At 51.1% G+C, this 12,707-nt stretch overlaps 1 protein-coding gene across 1 annotated transcript in view; it reads left to right on the top strand.

Moving 5' to 3' along the window:
- The first annotated feature begins 2,143 nt into the window (after positions 1 to 2,143).
- The window catches only part of Chst3 (carbohydrate sulfotransferase 3), a 42,049-nt gene continuing 31,485 nt past the window's right edge, over positions 2,144 to 12,707 (top strand). The window contains exon 1 of the mRNA XM_070020520.1: positions 2,144 to 2,472. The gene's annotated coding sequence lies outside the window, so the exon portion shown is untranslated. The remainder of the gene's footprint in view (positions 2,473 to 12,707) is intronic.

Raw genomic sequence — 12,707 nt, forward strand, 5'->3', positions numbered from 1 at the left:
AACTTTTATCATCTACCTCTCATTGGCACACAAAATGCCCTTATCATAGACCCAAGGACAGACTATCCTGATGGTCCACAGCCTGAGAGTGAATGCCTTCTCATACCTCTGCTACCTATCCACCTCTAGACACCAGCTCAGCTGCCAAGCCCAGGCTAGAGTCTTCAGCTCAAAGAAGAGGGCTGTAGCATGGTGCAGTTCGAAAATTACGTCACAATCTGTGTGTCTGGCACCCCCTGGAGTTGAGCAGTCTATGAGATACCTTTCAAAACCTCACTTTACACCTCATGCTGTCTCATTAGTATTTCTCTAGATAGACATCTATCTTCTCCAAACAGAAGGTAGGGCTAAAGCTTCGCTTCTTCTCTGGGCCATAAGATCCAATATGTGCTCACCAAGGGATTCTCAGCACAGCTCTGACTCTCTACCCCCAATAGCAGCCGAGCCCCAGGAGCTACTGATGAGGCCATTCTAGCTTGTCTGTATCCCCTGCAATACATCACAAACTGCCTGTTTCCTTTCTGGGAAAGACTCCTGGCTGAGGCCAGCAGGTGCAGTTCAGTGGTGTTTTCTGACAGATCTGTGAGCTGACAGGGCAACCTTCCATTAAAGAAGAAATGGTGGAGCTAGAGGAACCACTGTGCCAAGCTGTGCTCACTGCACACTTGCTAGAAAGCTTGCAGATGGACTCCAAGGAAGAAGAATGAGGTGGTGATGCAGAGAGACTCAAGGGGTGCTTGTCCAAGCTGATGATCTGTGATCTGCCTGGCCCCTAGAACAGGCCCCAGAACTGTTAACAATGCCAGGTTTGGTTGGCTTTACCAAACCTGCATCTCCTACCTGAACACTTTGGTTGACTCTTTTCTCTTTGTAAATGTTGAAATGGCAGAGGAGCTGGGTGCCTGTAATCCTAGCTACTCAGGAGTCTGAGGGTTGAATTTAGAAGCCAGCTGATGCAGGAAAGTCTCTGAGATAATTTAATTAATCACCAAAACAGGAAAAGAAAAAAAAAAGCTAGAAATGGAGCTATGACTCATTTGGTAGAGCACTAGCCTTGAGTAAAGAAGTTCAAGGACAATGCTCAGGCTATGAGTTCAAGTCCCAGGACTGGCACCACAAAAAAAAAGTAGAGAATCCCAAATACAGATGTCTAACTTTCCCCCTTTGATGATTTTCTTACTTCCCCTTTAAAGGGAAAGAAGTCATGTCTAACCCCTATAGATGTCATTCAGTGAAATATCAGGACTAGTTTCAGTGAGACCTGAATTGGCTCAGGAAGACCAAATGGTGAAAGCCCAGGGAGAGCCCCACCAACCAGAATCAGAGACAGTCTCCCCCTAAATAGGATTCAACAGCATTCCAACAAGCAGCAGAGGTCCCGCTTTGCGATCCAACTTTGTACCATGCTGCTCATCAAACTGACCTTTGTGCCCAAGACCCGGCACTACCCAAGATTTAGCTACTGTCGCCAGGTGCAGGAGGCCACAGGGGTCCCACCTGGCATCCTCTAGAGAGGGGCACCCGCTGTCCTGGAGGGTCTGGAGATAATGCCAAGAGGCCTGGCATTCGGAGAACACTGGACTGGCTGCCAATTGAAGAAAAGGCAGGGGGGGCGGTGGCCGGTTTTGTCCAGTAAGGGGGTGCGGTGGCGGGGTGGGAGGAGATGTCCCACAAGCAGAAACCCCACGAAGATCCCGGGGAGCGGGGGATGGTGAACGACATGGGGGTGGGGTGGGGACTCAGGGGTCTCCACGCAGCCTCCTCGCCTCCCCCCCCCCCCATGCACCCAGGGGCTGGAGATCCTTCGAGGCTCGGTGGGGATCCGAGAACCCAGAGAAGTGCAACTGGGGGTGCAGTCCCCGGAACAAAGGCCCACAGAGGGGTCCCAGAGAGCGTGGCTCCCAGGGGGCGGGCCCCCTCCTCCCGCTCTGCAGCTCCTCCCCTCGTCCCCATCCTCCCCGCCAGAGGCCAAGCAGACGCGCAACTTCGCCTACGGTTCCCAAGTTGCTGGGCGCGCAAGGGTGGGATCTGGGTGGGGGGGAGGGGGAAGAGGAAAGAAAGAGGGGGAGGGGGAGGAGGAGGGAGGGGGAGAAGAACAGGAGGAGACGAGGGCTCCCCGGGCGCCTTGGCTGCGTTTCAGGAATCCGCTGCCGCTGCGGGCCTCTCTCGCCGGCTCGGCGGGATCGAAGAGGGAGCGGGCCGCCAGGACCACTCCATCGCCCGCCCGCTGCGCCGCACGGCGCCCGCCTGGCGCCGCTTTCTGCCGGGGAAGCGGACGGTGGGGCCGCGCCCCCCTCCCTCGCTCCCGCCGCTCTGCGCCGCCCGCGGGAGGGCGTCGAGCCCGGCAGCGCCCGGCCGCTTCTACCGAGATTTGCCGGGAGGAGGGTGAAGTTGCGAACGGATGCTGCCCTGGCGGGACCCCAGGAGGGAGGAGTCGCATCTGCCGGCGCTGGAGGAGCCTCGGTGGCCAGGGTAAGTGGGGCGCCGGCCGGGGTCCGGAGCCGCCTCCCGGGCCGGGCCGGGCCGGGCTGCGTGCGCCCCCCTCTGCCGCTTTCCACGTCCAGGCGCGCGCCAAACTTTTGCAAGTAGAAGGGGGCGAGCGAGGGCGGGAGAGGGAGCCCCACGCGCTCCGGTACACACGTGCAGGTATGCACACCCCTCACCGCCGCGCCAGCCACGCACCGCGCGGCCCGATGTCACCGCGTGCCACGGGTGACAAGCCACGAGCCCAACGCGCATTCCCAGCAGCTCTGGGCTTTAAAACCGGGCTGGTTTTTGTGCTGCTCAGTTAAATCCACGTCTTTGTCTGCAGTCTTCTAAAGGAAAACCCCAAAGTTCCAGGGCAGGGGACAAGCTGCCCGGACTCCGGAAAGGGGTGACAAGGATCCCCGAGCCCCGGGAGTGGGAAAGCAAGCGGGCATGCAGCGGGCTCTCCAGGTCCGGCAGGAACGGATTTGCTGTGGAAATTCGGTGTCTGGTTGTGTGCAGATCTTCCTGAGGCGAGGCCTGGAAACGGGGAGTGATTCATAAACTCCTCAAACTGACTTGCTGGGTCTCCGGGCACGCCGAGGGAGGCTCGGGGCCGGGGCTGCGCTGGACAGCTGGGTGGTGGCGGCGTGGGCTTTGGAAGGAAGCAGAGACCCTTCCCCCCAGCGGATGTGTTTCCTCGGTGGGACTTCAAAGGGGACAGAGATCCCAGCCCTCCTTGTGTATGTGTCCAAATGGGTCTAGATGGGGTGGTGGATTATTTAAGACTCATAGGGTTGGGAGAAGCCAGGGCTGTCAGGACTTCATTTCCTCGCACCTAAAGTTTTGTTTGGTTTCTGGTGTGTGGTTTCCTGAGCTTGAGGATGATCTAAGAATGTTCCTGAACCTCACTGGGTCCCCATATAATGCATACTCCGGTGGGTGTTGCTTAGTGATAGATGCTGTGCACCAACCATTGAGATGTACCCGGGTCTCACAGACAGCTCAGGCCCCTGGGCCCCAGCTGGCTTGGAGTTGGTCTTCCTGAAGAGGAATTGGTGCTGATGGACTGCTGGGGGCTCTGCACCCTGTGTTTGGGGAAGCAAGTGGCCCGAGCAAAAAGTAGCAAGCACGTTTTTCTGGTATTGGAGCCTTGAACCTTCTCTTTGCCCCACCCTCTCCTTCAGGGCATGTTCTGTTTCTGCTGGCTAGGCTGGGGATGAAGATGATGCACTGTGTAGCCAATTCATTTGACCTCTCAGAATAACCAGATCTGCAGCAGAGAGTATGAGTGGGTCCCATCAGCCCTTCCCTGACCTGGCTGTAGGAGAGTGGGTGGGAGGAAAAAACCATTGGCTGGACTGGTGGACATGTGCTGGTGCAGAGACCATGGGCGGTCTGTGTGTTTTTGTGTGTGTATGAAATGTGTTCTTTCCACTGGCTCCTACTGGCCTGGCCGGATGATGGTTCTCACAGGAGGTCTAGGAGCTGTGTTCTCTAGCACAGGCTTGTTTTCTTGGTAGAAAGCAGGTGGAGGGGCAGTCCCTTTACAAGTATTAGTGTCAGTTTCTCTGTACCAACTAGTGGGATTTCCAAAGGAGCAGAAACATTCTGTGTTCTTGGAACTGGGATTGTTGGTATTTGGGAGGGGGAGGGGGAGGGGAATAGGGGAGTTGAACAAGTGCAAAGATGTGGAGGCAGCCAGGGTGTGTCATGGGGGGAAAATGTGTCAGTCTCCACTCTTGTTCCTGACGAACTGACTAGCAGTATACAATCCACTCAAACTTTTGTTTGTGTGTGTGCCAGTCCTGGGGCTTGAACTCAGGGCAGGAGTGCTGTCTATAAGCTTTTGTGCTTTAAGACTAGCACTCTACCACTTGAGCCACAGCTCCACTTCTGGTTATTTGGTGGTTAATCGGAGATAAGAGTCTTATGAACTTTCCTGCCTGGGCTGGCTTTGAACTGTGATCCTCAGATCTCAGATTCATAAGTAGGTAGAATTACAGGAGTAAGCCACTGGAACTGGGCTCTCCCAAACTTTTTTTTTTTTTTTTTTTTTTGCTAGTCCTAGGTCTTTAACTGAGGGCCTAGGTACTGTCCCTGAGCCTCTTTGTGCTCAAGGCTAGTGCTCTACCACTTTGAGCCACAGTACCACTTCCAGTTTTCTCTTAGTTTGTTAGAGATACGAGTCTCAGGCTGGAAATGTGGCTTAGTGGTAGAGTGCTTGCCTAGCATGCATGAAGCCCTGGGTTCAGTTCCTCAGTATCACATAAACAGAAAAAGCCAGAAGTGCTAGCCTTGAGCAAAAAGGCTCAGGGAGCCAAGTGCCAGTGGCTCACACCCGTAATCCTAGCTACTGAGGAGGCTGAGATCTGAGGATCACAGTTCAAAGCAAGCCTGGGCAGAAAAGTCTGTGAGACTTTTATCTCCAATTAACCACTAGAAAACCAGAAGTGATGCTGTGGCTCAAGCGGTAGAGCACTTGCCTTGAGCGCAGGGATAGCACCCAAGCCCAGAGTTCAAGCCCCACAACCAACAACAACAACAAAAAAGCTCAGGGACAGGACCCAGGTGTTGAGGTCAAGTCCAAGGACTGGCAAAAAAAAAAAAAAAAACACAGACTGGCTTTCAACTGTGGTCCTCAGATCTATCTTAGCCTCCTGAGTAGCTAGGATTACTGGTCTGAGCCACTGGCTCAGACCCACCCAAACTTTTAAATACTGGAATTAGCAGAGAATTGGGCATTGCCTAGGACTGTGGCACCAGCAGAGAGGGTGGGTGGTCTAGGCTTGGCAATCAGTCTGATTTTCAGGTGGAACACTTGCAGTCAGTCCCTTCTGGCATCACCTTTCCATTTCTTTATAACTTCTGGGAATCAGGAACTCTCTAGACAATCTCACTGAACAATTATATCCCTGTGACGTTTACTTTTATCTCATGTTCTTTTACAGATTAGAAGTAACTTTTTAGAATCACATAGCCTATGAGAGACAAAGCCACTATTGGTACTTGGAAAGTCTGACTCCAGATCCTACTTTCTCCACCATCCAGTCTGTCTGTTAAGCTCCCTACTAGGTCTCCATGGGAACAAGGAAACAACACCTGGTGCTATTTTCTAACCAGGTGCAGGGGCCTCTGACTACATCTCTCTTTTTTCACACACTCCACCCAGCCTTGGTTATACTGTACTATGGGAATCAAAGGCCTGGTTGCTGCCAGACTTCTGGAGCATTCTGTGTGGACCTGAAATTAGGGAACAGCTGAAATTTGGGGGTGAATGCAGATAGATGTCACAAGGATTCCAGTGAGAGTTGATTTATCATCTGAAGAATAGAGACAAAGCTACCACTTATAACTTACTTTGGGCAGGGAAGATGGACTCGCCGGGCTCCAGTGGCTCACGCCTGTAATCCTAGCTACTCAGGAGGCTGAGATCTGAGGATTACATTTCGAAGCCAGCCTGGGCAGGAAAAATCTGTGACTCTTATCTCCAATAAACCGCTCAGAAAACTGGAAGTGGGGCTGGGAAGGTGGCTCAGTGGTAGAGCGCTTGCCTTGCATGCCTGAGGCCCTGGATTCGATTCCTCAGCGCCACATAAGCAAAAAGAAAAAAAAAAGCCAGAAGTGGTGCTGTGGCTCAAGTGGTAGAGCACTAGCCTTGAGCTGAAGAGCTGAGGGACAGCGCCCAGGCCCAGAGTTCAGGCCCCATGACTGGACCCAAACAAACAAACTAACAAACAACTGGAAGTGGCACTGTGGCTCAAGTGGTAGAGTGCTAGCCTTGAGCTAGCGCCTAGTCCCAGAGTTCAAGCCCCACTCACAACTGACAAAAAAAAAAAAAAATCAAAGAAGATGGATTCAGTCCTTAAGTGGATCAGGATGGATGCAGGATGCATTTTGGCACTTACCATGTAATCTGTTACCTAGGAAATCAGCCCTTACCTGTCACTTCTTGTTGTCACTTCCTTGGTGAATATAAAGAGACATATTACAGCTGCTCTCTACCCCACCGTATCTCCTACAGAGCTGGACTCCTTGGCCATATATGTTCTGGGCAGAGCCAGGGTGGCCAAGGGAGGGAACCACAGCTCACCAGGTTCCCAGTGTGCTTCTGCACACACACCTCAGAAGGCCTATCATTAATGTACTCAGGAAAGAAGGACACTCCAGAGGGGTGGTGGGTGCCCAGATCAGAAAGCTGGGAGCTTCCCCTTTAGGCTCCATGCTTTCAGTCTTGCTGGTATCTAACCTCCAAGGGCTGTGAACTGTAACCTGCTAGGGCAGGTCCTCCAGACCCATTCCAGTACACCTCATCTGCTGCAGAGCCTCTGATGTGTCTATAGTACAAGAAAACCTTGCACCCTTTAAGGGAAACAAGATGCCAGGCCCTCACAGCTACCCAGCAGGCTGACACCTGAGGATCACAGTTCAAAGCCAGTCTGGACAGATAAATCTGTGAGGCTCTTATCTCCAATTAACCAGCAAAAAGCTGGCAATGGAACTGTAGCTCAAGTAGTAGAGCACTAGTACTAGTTTTGAGCAAAAAAGCTAAGGAAAAATGACTTGGTCCTGAGTTCAAGCCCCTGTACCAACACATACACACACACACACACACACACACACACACACACACACACGCGCGCGCGCGCACGCATGCACGTGTGCACACACACTCAAGTGAGGAACTTGAATAAGTCCTCTGGGGTGAGTTCTTCAATGTTAAGCTGCAGAGATCCTAGGGTCTCAGTGGGCTCTTTTGGATAAAAGTCGGGAGATTGGGTGCAGGGAGAAGCTGCCCCACCAGAGCGAGAGGCAGAGGCTGTTCCTCTTGGGACCCCTGGCACCTGAGAGGGACTAGGCAATGTTGTCAGGTGCAGGGCAAAGCCTAGGAGGGGCTGTGAGCACCTTTGCTAAGAAGTCACATTGTGGAGAAGCTAAGGGTCATCTTGGATGATAGAGATCCAGAGACAGAGGTTTCTGGCTTCATTAAGGAGGAAAAGAAAGCAGTGCACCTCTTCATTCATTAGGCAGAAATGATACTGATCACTTCTTTCCTCCAACCATCTAAAGAGATGATAGGAGCTGCCTGTTGTGCTCTAAGCACATACATTCCACAGCTGGGTGTGGGGCAGCTCCTGGCAGGCCCAGATAGTTTGTTCCCTTCTGTCTCCATCACTTCAAATCTGGCTGCTTGCTCCTGATCCCTGGCCAGTGTGGAAGGAGGGACCAGGTCATTGGAGCCCTAGAGCCAGGTAACTTCTTGTGTGCAACTCCATCGTGTATTTCCACTCTCCCATCTCCAAACAAAGATGCCTGTGTATTGGGGGACCATTGGTTTCTCTGGGCCCTGGGAAATTTATCACTGGGGCCAGAGAGGACTCTATGAAAAGGATTTGAAGGAAATGTGGAAAATCAACAAGCCAGTTCCCAACTCAGCCTCTCCTGAATGCCACTGGTAAACACCCACCTTTTCCAGCCAGTCTGTGATGACTGTCCTATTTTATACCTGCCCCCTCCCTCCCAGGCCCCGCCCCTTTGACTCTGGGGAGATTCAAAAGTCAGAGCACATCCTCCACTGGTCTAGCTGGTGGCTTGAGTTGGGAAGACCATGTAATGTGGAGAAACAGGGCCCCAGGGCTCCTCAGCTTCATCTGTGTGAATCCTCGCTCCGGGAAGACAGTTGTTTGGTAAGTTTGACTTGGATGGTGGAGCATGGTGGGGCTTCTCTCCAGTTTATAACATCTTAAGTATTGCTTTGGAGCCCATGGACCAATGTTAATGTGGTCATGTCCCAGAAATGGGTACACCTTCCCCCCCCCCCCCCCCCCCCCCCGTGAAGAAACCCTCAGGACCTAAGTATCTTCTTTCTAGCTTCCCAGACTAACAAAACATTAAGCTTTCTTGCTTTGGGCTGGAGTCCTAGCCATATAGGCCAGGGTGGTGAGGTGTGAGGTCACACCCATGGTGTCTACCATGAACTCTAACACTGCTTGTCTTTGAAACAAATTCTATCACTTTGTAACTGCAATTTATTTGGTGGCTGAAAGTTAAGCTCATGATGAAAAAGGAAAGACGGCTCCCCAGTGGGTTCAGCATCTCAGGAATCCCACTTCACAGCCAGCGAGTGGCCCAGGGGTCATCTTGTGTGTGGCTCTGCTGGGCTGGGTCTGCAAGAGCTTGCTGCTGGAGGGCTCTGAGTCCTTTCCACATTGTCTTGCTGCTACCAGACTGCTGGAGAAAAGAATTGTGGGAGAGTTCCCTACACCTTTCCTCACTTCCCATGCTGCAAGAAGCTAAGCAACTCTCTCACATCCCACATCCCACATCCCCAGCCTCATCCTGCATCTTTGGCTTACCATCACAGGCAAAACACACACACGTGCGTGCACACACACATTACACACACACATGCACAATCATATAGTCCTCTCCACACAAATATGGAACAGTCAGACATAGATATACACTGAGACATTCACAGGCATGAACACAAGCATTTACACACACATCCAGATTCACAAATACAAGGACACATGCATGTAAAGGGCAATTGCAGAGGTTAAAGCATCGATTCAATAACCAGAATACCTACTTAGGGGCTTGTGGTCTCTGGTGAGGTGCTTAGCTCCCTAGACCTTTGCTTCCCAGCCTGTAAGAGCCATGGGGACAGTAGCTACCTATGGTAAGTGAAAATAGGAAAGGAGTTTAGAAGTACACATAGTAGTAGAGTGTGTGTGTATGTATGTGTGTGTGAGAGAGAGAGAGCATGCGTGAGAGAGAGTGCATGTGTGTGTGTGAGAGAGAGAGTGTGTGCATGCGCGTGTGAATGAGAGTGCATACACTTGCATGCCAGTTCCAGGGCCTGAATTAATGACCAGCTTTTCACTCAAGGCTGCCACTCCTCCACCTGAGCCACACATCTACTTTGAGCTTTTTTTGATAGTTTAGTGTAAATAAGAGTCTCATGGACTTTCCTGCCAGGGCTGACTTCAAACCACAATCTTCAGAGCTCAGCCTTCTGCGTAGCTAAGATTACAGGCATAAGCCTGACTTCACTACAGTTTTTGAGCTTCAGTATTCCAGAACCTGTGACGTGGCGTAGCATTCTTGATGCTGGACCCTAATTGGATAATTCTGAAGACAATCTTATCTTTCCTCAGGAAGCTCATTATTTTGAAACAATTTGGTAGCCTCCCAAGAATTACAAGAACTCCACCAGCAACAGGGTTTTCAAAGCTGGGAGAACCTTCAGAGGAGATCAGGGAGGCTTAGACCCCTTCCCATGTATCTGTTCTGCTCTGTGGACTTCTGAGGGGAGGTCTGGCTTATAAGAACCCCAGAGTATAGATGTTTACCCAGAACACCTTCAGGTCGATGGGCTTCTGTCTCTCGTGTGCCCATCCCTGTTCACACATGCCATACCAACGGTGCCTGTGCCAGCCCACTCTCTACCTGAGAGGGGTTGAGATCCCTCTTGTCCTCCTCCCCACTCCCTGTCCTCTCCCTTCTCCAGCTGCCTCACCATCTGCAGGATTCTGGAAAGTGCTAACATGTTGGAACCAAAGCATTGTTATCTGAAGAAATGGGGTTGTCCCCTGGCTATCACTGCACTGTTTCTGCAAAGAATTTCCCAAGTCTGACCACAAGAGTGGTGGGTGTGGGCGGGCAGGGTTGTGGGTGTCCTGCTATCCTCTGGGGATAGCTAGGGGCTGGTCAGGGCAACGGAAAAGCCCAAGTACCTGGCCTTCAGGGTTAAGGACAGATGCAACTGTCTGAAGAGGCCCCAGATCAGAACTTAGAACCTGTGTGTTAGAAGAAGTCTTCCTCCTCCTCCTTCTCCAAAGACAGAACAGAAACTCCTCTGGCTAACAAGGTCAGGAAGCCTGGCTTGTTTTTATTCTGAGAGATACTGCTTCTATTTTCTTTTTCTTCTCTTCTTTTTTCTTTCTTTTCTTTTGTTTTCCTTTTCTTTCTTTCTTTTTTTGTCAGTCCTGGAACTCAGGGCCTGGTTACTGTCCCTGAGCTTCTTTTGCTGAAGACATGTGGTACTGAGGAATCAAACCCAGGGCTTCATGCATGCTAGACAAGCACTCTACAACTAAGCCACATTCCCAGCCCCTTTCTTCTTTTTTTCTTATCTATCTATCTATCTATCTATCTATCTATCTATCTATCTATCTATCTATCTATCTATCTTTTTTTTTGTCGATCACAGGACTTGAATTCTGGGCCTGGGTGCTATCCCTGAACTCGTCAGCTCAAGGCAAGCACTCTACAACTTGAGCCACAGCGCCACTTCCTGTTTTCTGGTGACTTATTGCAGATAAGAGTCTCATAGACTTTCCTGCCTGGGCTGGCTTTGAACCGTGATCCTCAGATCTCAGCCTCCTGAGTAGCTAGGATTACAGGCATGAGCCACCAGCACCTGGCCTATCTTATCTTTCTTTCTCTCTTTCCTTCCTTCCTTCCTTTTTCCTTCTTTCTTTCTCTCCTTCCTTCCTTTCTCTTTCTTTCCTCTGTGTGTGTGTGTATGTGCGTGTGTGCGCACATGTGCACACACGCACCAATACTGGGACTTGAACTCAGGGCAAGGGTGCTGTCCTTTTTTTCAATCAAGGCCAACACTCTGACACTTGAGCCATACCTCTGCTTTGGGCTTTTTGCTGGTTGATTGGAGGTAAGAATCTCACAGATTTCAAGCTGGCTTCAAACCATGATCTTCAGATCTCAGCATGCTGAGTAGCTAAGATTACAGGCGTGATCTTTCCATTTATTCCTCCTTTTACACCTGGTTCAGGCATCTGGGAGGGTGCCATGGAAACCTTAAAACTGTTAGCATCTGGGCTGGGAAGGTGGCTCAGTGGTAGAGCGCTTGCCTTGCATGCCTGAGGCCCTGGGTTCGATTCCTCAGCACCACATAAGCAAAAAGAAAAAAGCCGGAAGTGGCGCTGTGGCTCAAGTGGTAGAGCGCTCGCCTTGAGCTGAAGAGCTGAGGGACAGCGCCCAGGCCCAGAGTTCAGGCCCCACTACCGGACCCAAAAAAACCCCAAAAAACAAAAAAAAACTGTTAGCATCTGCCAAGTATGCCCCTCACTTGCTTTTCCCGGGAAAATCCAGAGATGGTCACAGCCATTACTACCATTTAATGGGTGAAGCTGCCCACATCTGTGGCTAGTGAGCAGCAGAATTGGGCCTGGGCTCTCACCCCTGCCATGACACAGGTGGCACACATGTGCCTGTCTATGTCCTGCTGAGGCTTTGCCAAGAAGAGAAATGGACCAGGGACACCCACAGGTCCAGTCCTGACCCTTAGTCAATGCTGGCCTTCCCAGGTGAGTTGTCTCTCTGAGCAGGGAGGAGATAGCTCCCCTGCAGCTGCCACCCCATGGTGGGCAGAGTCACTCAAATTCCAGAAGCAGCCCTCAGTCTGTCTTCTCAAAGGTGTGGACCCTATGGGCCAGATTCCTGGGCATCCCCTGTACCAGGTACTATATGCCTGCCCAACACGGTACAGAGTTGGGCTGGGGATAACAAGGGGTCCTTTTCTGCTAGAAAGGAGATGGGCTCCGGTGACCAGCCTTAAATCCAGCTGTGATGCTGCACAGTGGTGGACATGGGGAACGCTGGCCAAAGGCACAGAGATGGGTAAGTTCAGCTCAAACACAGGGGACCAGTTGGATAGAATTGTAGCCTTTGTTGAGTTCATGAAAAAGGGAGAGTTGAAGCATGATGGAGTTTTACCTGCAGTCTCTGGAGTTGCTCTGCCTGCATAGGAAACTCTATTTCCCTTCACTGGCTGAGTTACCATGTCCAAGATGTTACACCTCTCTGTGCCTATTTTCTCCCTACTGGTACTCAACATGCAAGATCATGAAGGTGATGTGAGAATAAGATGTTTCTGTGTGTGAGTACTTGGGGCAGTGCCTAGACACTGTAACCAGAAGGGTATGCTGTTTTTAAGTTTTCATATGTACATGATTTGGAACTGGGAATAAAAGTATATATACATTTGGTGGTATTGGGGCTTGAACTCAGGACTTTGAGCTTTCTAGACAGGTACTCTACCACTTGAACATGGCTCCCTCCCTTTTTCCTTTATTTTTCAAGAAGGGCTTTTGTCTGGGGCCAGCCTTGGATAGTGATCCTCTTACCTCCCCTTCTGACATAGCTGGGATTATAGATGTGTACCACTGGCCAGTGAATTGTCAATCAGTTACAGCATAGAAATCCACTCCCTGCAT

Source organism: Dipodomys merriami, unplaced genomic scaffold, assembly GCF_024711535.1.
Source record: "Dipodomys merriami isolate MVZ:Mamm:240054 unplaced genomic scaffold, mDipMer1.0.p SCAF_14, whole genome shotgun sequence".
Lineage (NCBI taxonomy): Eukaryota > Metazoa > Chordata > Mammalia > Rodentia > Heteromyidae > Dipodomys > Dipodomys merriami.